At 32.4% G+C, this 7,000-nt stretch overlaps 1 long non-coding RNA gene across 1 annotated transcript; it reads right to left on the bottom strand.

Moving 5' to 3' along the window:
- Positions 1 to 806: 806 nt before the first annotated feature.
- LOC132564681 (uncharacterized) lies at positions 807 to 6,763 on the bottom strand. The gene is made up of 4 exons (XR_009554901.1): positions 6,680 to 6,763; positions 3,503 to 3,626; positions 2,152 to 2,264; positions 807 to 865 (listed from the first exon to the last, which is right to left on the bottom strand). It is a non-coding gene; the product is annotated as an uncharacterized LOC132564681 (long non-coding RNA).
- Positions 6,764 to 7,000: the final 237 nt, after the last annotated feature.

The following is a 7,000-nucleotide window of genomic DNA, read 5'->3' as shown; positions in this document are numbered from 1 at the left end:
ACATTTAGCACCAGCAACACCACTTCTTTTCTCAGAAAAAGTGACTCCATTTGAAAATTCCGTTTAATTCGGATTCGCGCAGACATTTGTCAGAATCGTATCATAACATATAATGAAGTGTTAAAATAATATCATGATGTAATGTTATGTAGCAATGCTACCATGACGTTTGTGAATAATATTATAGCGGAATGGTTTAACGATACAATATCACAATTTCATATTTGATATCATTTATAGATCACACTAATTCATTTAATGGAGGAATAATAAAATATCAGGTTGAATCTAAATAATTTGATGATGAAACTTAACCATATATTGATTAACTAGAATATTGCAATGATAAAACCAAATCTTATAAAGACAACAGCTTATGATATAATGGTGGCACAGTATCAAACAATGAACACGTCATATAATACAATGCTTAGATTAAACAATATATTAATGAGATACACAACTTATCTTAACAATTATATATAAATAAAACTGATAATAAATACAACCTTTGATAAGTACAACAGTTGACAAGAACAAAAATACTTTCACTCATACCTGGTGTTGTCTGACAGAAATGTTGCCACATATACCTAATGTGTCCTACAGAACTGATGACATACAAACCTAATGTTATTAAGAATCATCGATACACATAGATGGTATTGTCAGGAAATGTTGACTCAAATACCTATGTTGTCACGCAGATAATGTATAAAAATGTTGACAAAAATACCCGATGTTGTTGCTCAACAACTTTGCCACACATACCTACTATTGTCACACAGAAATATTGACAAACGTACCTGGAAGTGTCGGTGGAAAATACCTTAGTGCAGGTAAACCTGTAAGTGTTACCTGAAAACTGAAAAAAGATCAACAAATATCAAAAGCGTTTCTCCTCTGGAATCGACGTTATATGGTGTGTGTAAGGGCAATAAAATATTTACTAATTATGAATCGTGTTTGACGATATTAATAATATACATCTGAGGGACAGAAGGCTTGTTTTTATTAATATACTTTAGATTAGATAATTAACATGAGACGAAGTCGAGCGTGAATACCACAAAATTCATGATGCATAAAAATAAAGTCAGCCATCCCAATTCTAAAGCAATTTTATTCTAAAAGTGATGTGATTATCAAAGATATCAAAGAAAGTAAACGAAAACTGAAAAAAACTACACAATTGTGTTCGAAATGGTCCCTCATATGTTCTTGGCAAATCAAAACATCTTTTGGTGACGTCAAGTTGTCGATAGGTTACAGCCAGGCTGTAGTCCAGTCATTTGAAACTTTTTTTTGGTATTGACTCCTAGTGTACATGATCAAACTCATGCCCATCTCAGAGTGGGAAAGGTATATATTTACTAAAATAGATCGACATAACAACTGTTATGGTGGAGTGGTATCGACAAAAAATCATTGTCAGTGTGTTTGTTTTAAATGGAGATTTTGATTTATATATCATTATCTACAGAATTATCAAGTAGATGTAGGAGACCGTAATACTCGAACAGTAGTTGAGATCTTATTAATTAAAGAAGACCCCCGATTAAGAATATATCCCAATGTAACGGTTATCGCCTGTATTGACATTCGGACATTACCGGCAAACACACTGGAAGCGGGGAAAAGTGAATCAGAATTTGATTAACATTTTACTCTCCACAGCACATTTCGGTAAACCATACTAGCATTCTGTTATGATAAAGTGTTGACTATCTGCCTCAACTGGAATGGTGGTCGCCATCTTTGGGCGAGCGTCAAAATTAATGAGTATATCATGGATAAGATCATGAAAATTATTCGATTAACAACGCGTTTCATAAAATTTGTTTTAAAATTTAAAGTTTATCTTTATTGTGAATGATAAGAAATGAAGAAGGAGTATATAATAAAGACTAATGCATCGCGGTTGAAGATTTTGATGAATATGTAAGTGTAATTTTGTATGGTATTTCTTTAGTTTGGAGAAATTTTGATCACTTAATCAAAAGACAGCGTCTATCTAAATCATTAGAAATAAAATTGTCTGAACACATTATATGATATATTATAACAGCTAAGTTGGCATTATCACTTTTTTCAGAAGTAGATCCTAACACCGTTCAATAGAGCGTTGAAACATTAACCTAAATCACAAACCTGAAAGGTCCATCGTTGATTAGATAGGAAGATTGGTTCATATACCGGCAATCATTCGGTATAGAGGGCTCACAATATCCGGTTGTTTTAATCTCAGAAATAAAGACGTTTATCTAAAATAAAAAACGATGATACATGTGTATGGCAAAGTAACATGCTGGAAATGTCAAATCAACTACAGACTTCTCTGCTGTAATTGCTTATTGCTTGTACTTGTATCAAATTTTACATGTTTTGAAAGATATTATAACAGAATATTTAGAAATAAGTCTGTGATGTACCAACTTGTTCTTTAACACGTAAAATTGGGCCTCAAATATATTCGGATGGACCAACATGGATGTTAAGTGATGTGTGTAAATGATATCAAAATGTTCATAATGATATAAATAGATATCACGTGATTAGTTCACCAATGATCAGTGAGCATTGGGAGATATGTGAAAATCGAAAAGCCGTAAATAAAGTGATATCAAAAGAAACAGACAACGGAAAATGTCACTGATATTGTAGAGGTTTGTCGTAACTATGTATTTAATGTTGATTAAAATTTATTATTAATTTAAAAATAGAATTGAAGGAACGTTTACGATTAATCAACATTTATCGTAAGTAGCCATTTTGGGGTGTCTCACGTTCGAACCCTTCAGATCGAGTCCATTATATAATCTTTGATGAATAGCAGTTTTATTTTATCAGTAAAATGAAAATTCAAGCAGTGTGCAGTGTGAAAAATATTGAGTTTCTCTAAAAGTTAAAAACATCCCGTGAACAGATGAAGTGTATGTTGTCTGTTTTAAGGAACTTACCTTTGGTCATTTTCCATTTATTTCAGTTAACTAAAAAGAGTATTGGCATTCAAATGACAATTGATTTCTAAAAAAAAACTTGTCATGAGGGATTTCATTTCGCTAGCTTCTGTATGAACACATCAAATGATCAAACAAGCAGATCATTTTTCAATGTTAACGTTTAGACTTCTTTCCTTGATAGAACATAATATGCTAGAGGCATTGTGGTCTGAGGTCGCTCCGTCAAGTCTCCTTTAGCCATTTACGTGCAATTCAAGTGTAAAAATGACAACGATAACAGTGCTAAAATTGAAAATAGAGATATAAAAAACCTTGAATTCGGACTTTTTTGAGGAGAGGTAAATTTGTTATCCATCTTTATTTGGTGAGATCGGTAACTGCCCTATTGAAGTGACTCAAACAGATTTCAGTATGGAATGTAAATTTTAGATAAAGGATCTGCGTATAAGTATGTCGATATCAGGTGATACTTACGATGTGTTTAGTTTTTTAATGTTATTAAGAGCTTCATGAATAGAAACCTTTCTTAAGGAACTTACTGCTGTTTCGTTGTGGATGTTCTGAGGTGTAAAATAAAGGTTTGAATGATTTACACTTCGCATAGTCAGTTCTTTGCACTTGGTATCCAGGCAGTCAAGGGGTGCTCTTGTACTTGAGCAATGTCTGTAATATATTGATTAAAAATACTTAGTATTAATACTGCAGCAATGAATCTTACATAAATATATATATTTCTATTCTAATTGTCATCTTAAAAAGTATAGCATTAAAGCCGGTATCATCAAAGGCATTGAAACACTCGTGTTAGTGAATCTTAAAGCCTACTTTTCACTGTTTCGAGCAAATGGGAAGATAAACCTTTTCCAAGAGTGACCATTATATTGGTGACAAGGTGTTGATTGCATCTATGAATAGTGCTATTTCAAACACAAATCTTTGTGAATGAAGAGGTTTTCCATTAATTTACGTATTACTATATATGTGTTGGTTATAGATCAATGTTAAGACATGCTGTACACTGCATATATATATTTAATAATGATGATAATAATAATATATATATTTACAAATATTTCATAATTTAGAAAAAAAAACTGATCTCAAAAAGCAAAGTAAAGCAAAGTTATTATTAGTAAAGGAAAGGCATTACATACATTTTTTAAACGATGCATTTCGCTTCTTGAGATTTTACTTAGGAGTTCATAAAACACAATACGATGCACCAATATGTGAACATAAGCGTGATCCAAACTAGAATTCATTAAATTTAGGTCAAAATATGAACAAACGAAACATTAACACGGCGACTCATGAAAAAGTACAAGGAGAATGTATGTAAATCTTGGTCATTCCAGGTACATAAAGCATCAAGAAAATACCAGCATGGCAACATAATCATAATTTAAACTCATATTCCATACAACTAGGACTAAATATGAAAAGAAAGATTTATACGGAGACTCCTGAAAAAGAACAAGAATAATAAGACCATGTGTTGCGGAAGAGTAAGCGCCTTATGCCTCATCGACGACACCCGCCATGTAAATGCAAGTAATTTTTAAAAAAGCAATTTCACGTTATCAAATGAGAACAAAGTATGCAGCAATGAAACCAAATGTAAGCTAAGTAGAATAAAACACGTCCAGCTTCATATCACACCAATAATTGTTCTTAATGGGATATCTATGACGACCGTTAAACTTCCCAATGATTTTTATACATCTGCTTAGCCAGTTAAGCGGCTGATATAAAAGTGTCGTGTCCTTGATTTTCAACTCTGGTTGTTATATACGATGGAAGTGGTCAAATCACATTATTTAAAGACGTCGTCATTATAGCTGAAAGAGAAATTTAAAGGACTTTGCAAAGTATTTTGACTTGTTCTAATAACTTCTTGCATAGATTGAGCCTTGTATGAAAACAAAGCACACTTCATGTGCTACACTTACATTTTTGGGGTACCACTTTTCAACTTTCTTGAAATAGGAATTTCCCATTATAAGAGAACTTGAGAAGTCAGTAACCCAGATTTGAAAGTACAAAGAATGGTAGTAAAAAATTGGACTAAGGTTTGATTGTACAACTGGACTAGCCCTCATAAAAACGCCATTTATATGTATTCTTGTCAAGTTGACTAAACTAAGTAAACTGAGGAGGGAGGTCGTAATCCTTATCAGTAAAATGCGATTTAAACGATTGTAATTCTGAAGTATGTTTAGCCAATATTTGTTATTTAGAAAGATTACATTATATTTAGATGGGGATTCCTTTGTTATCGTTCTTTTTGTATGTAGGGGATGTATTGAAACCCCTATTTAAATAATGTTCAAAATTGAAATATTATTTCAATATTGAAAACCTTTATTGCAATAGTGGTCGCAGATTCAATTGAAATACGTCTACAATTGAAACAACGTCAAGTCTATAGAAATAATAATATTTCAATAGTGAACATTATTTTAGTAGGGGCATCAACAGAGGTGTAATAGTGTCTTGTGTTTATTTAGATTTCTCGCTGGTGGTTCTTTGAAGAGGAATGGACCAAATGGATTTAAGTCATTCAGTAAGTGAATCCAACACAGGTTGTTCTTGTTTACCAGTTTTCAGGCATAGTTTTCAACGGAATCCATAAGTATCTTGAAATTCATATTCAAGTTAATAAACGGGTTTCACAAATTTAGGACCCTTCATGAAAAGCTAATGTAGCCAATTTGTGGTGTTTACATGTCACAAATGTGTCGATATGCAAGTGCTTGTTCGAATTATCACTATTTTCGTGCAAGAAGTCGTTATCTAACGGACAAACTTGTAACACATGGTTTGAACAGATGCCTATTGAATAAAATCGTTGGGAAGTTTTATGATCGTCATAGTGATAACATGGAGAAATATTCTATTTCTTTTTGCAACATGAAGCTGAATGTGTTTGATGGTTTGATGATGAATCAGAAGACGCTTACTCTTTCGGAACATATTACCTTATTCATCTTTTTTTCATGAGTCTCCTTGTAAATCTTTCTTTTTTTCATATTTTGCCCCGATTTTATTGAATTTGAGTTCGGATTACGATTATGTTGACATTGAATATTATCTATATTATATTATATTTTTATAAGCAGGTGAAAAGTTATAAAAAGTTTGAAAGAAATTACGAGGGTATAAATGCATTGAATGTATGGTGGTATGTTAACTTTAACATACTTCTGGTGTAAAATAATGAAGTTAATAGTATCCTTTCCGATTCTTTTGCAAATTCATCTTTCATAAAGTTGCGAGTTGATATCTAACCGTGGTAATCTGTGCATTCAACATTCATGAATTGGCGAGTTGATAAAGAACCGCGGCTATCTGTGCAGTCATCGTTTATAAATTGGCGAGTTGATATAGAACCGTGTTTATCTGTGCAGTCATCGTTTATAAATTGGCGAATTGATATAGAACCGTGGTTATCTGTGCGGATAACTTAAAGAATTGCTTGGTATTCCTCCCCCCTCCCCCTCCAAAAAAAAAAAAAAGAATAATAAGATTTGTTGCATCCCTCAACTCCTGCACAAGTATCTTTGTTTAGTACGATTATATTTACCTATTAATTTTTACTAAATTGTTACTTCTGTATCAACTACGCATACATTAAAATGGCTGCAACTTCAATCTCGTTAACGTATGGGTGATAATAAATCAAGAATGCTTCTTTGATATATAAGTGACACACTTACCCGAGATCCGGAAGAATGAAGACACAAATCCGGAAATATAATGGACAAAGCAAATCGCAATCGACGGCAAGGTGTATATTGGAAATGCTTACAGATAGTTGGTGCGAAACTTCCATCGAAACTGCCATCATCTGGTGGAAACAACAGATAGATAGATAATGAAAGTTAAGATATTTTGTGATTATTTGTATCTATATAGTTATACTTCCATGATGAAGTCATATCTACAGTCTAACAGGTTTCATATTTGTTTCTGTCTTTGTCTCTATTTAGTTTAGATGATGCATTAATTTTAGCTGCCTGACTCCCTATTAAAAACAC

Source organism: Ylistrum balloti, unplaced genomic scaffold, assembly GCF_031769215.1.
Source record: "Ylistrum balloti isolate Yb309-2 unplaced genomic scaffold, AGI_CSIRO_Ybal_v1 Utg372504, whole genome shotgun sequence".
Taxonomy (NCBI): domain Eukaryota; kingdom Metazoa; phylum Mollusca; class Bivalvia; order Pectinida; family Pectinidae; genus Ylistrum; species Ylistrum balloti.
Note: the sequence above shows the minus strand (reverse complement) of the source record. Positions and strands in the feature narration are given on the sequence as shown.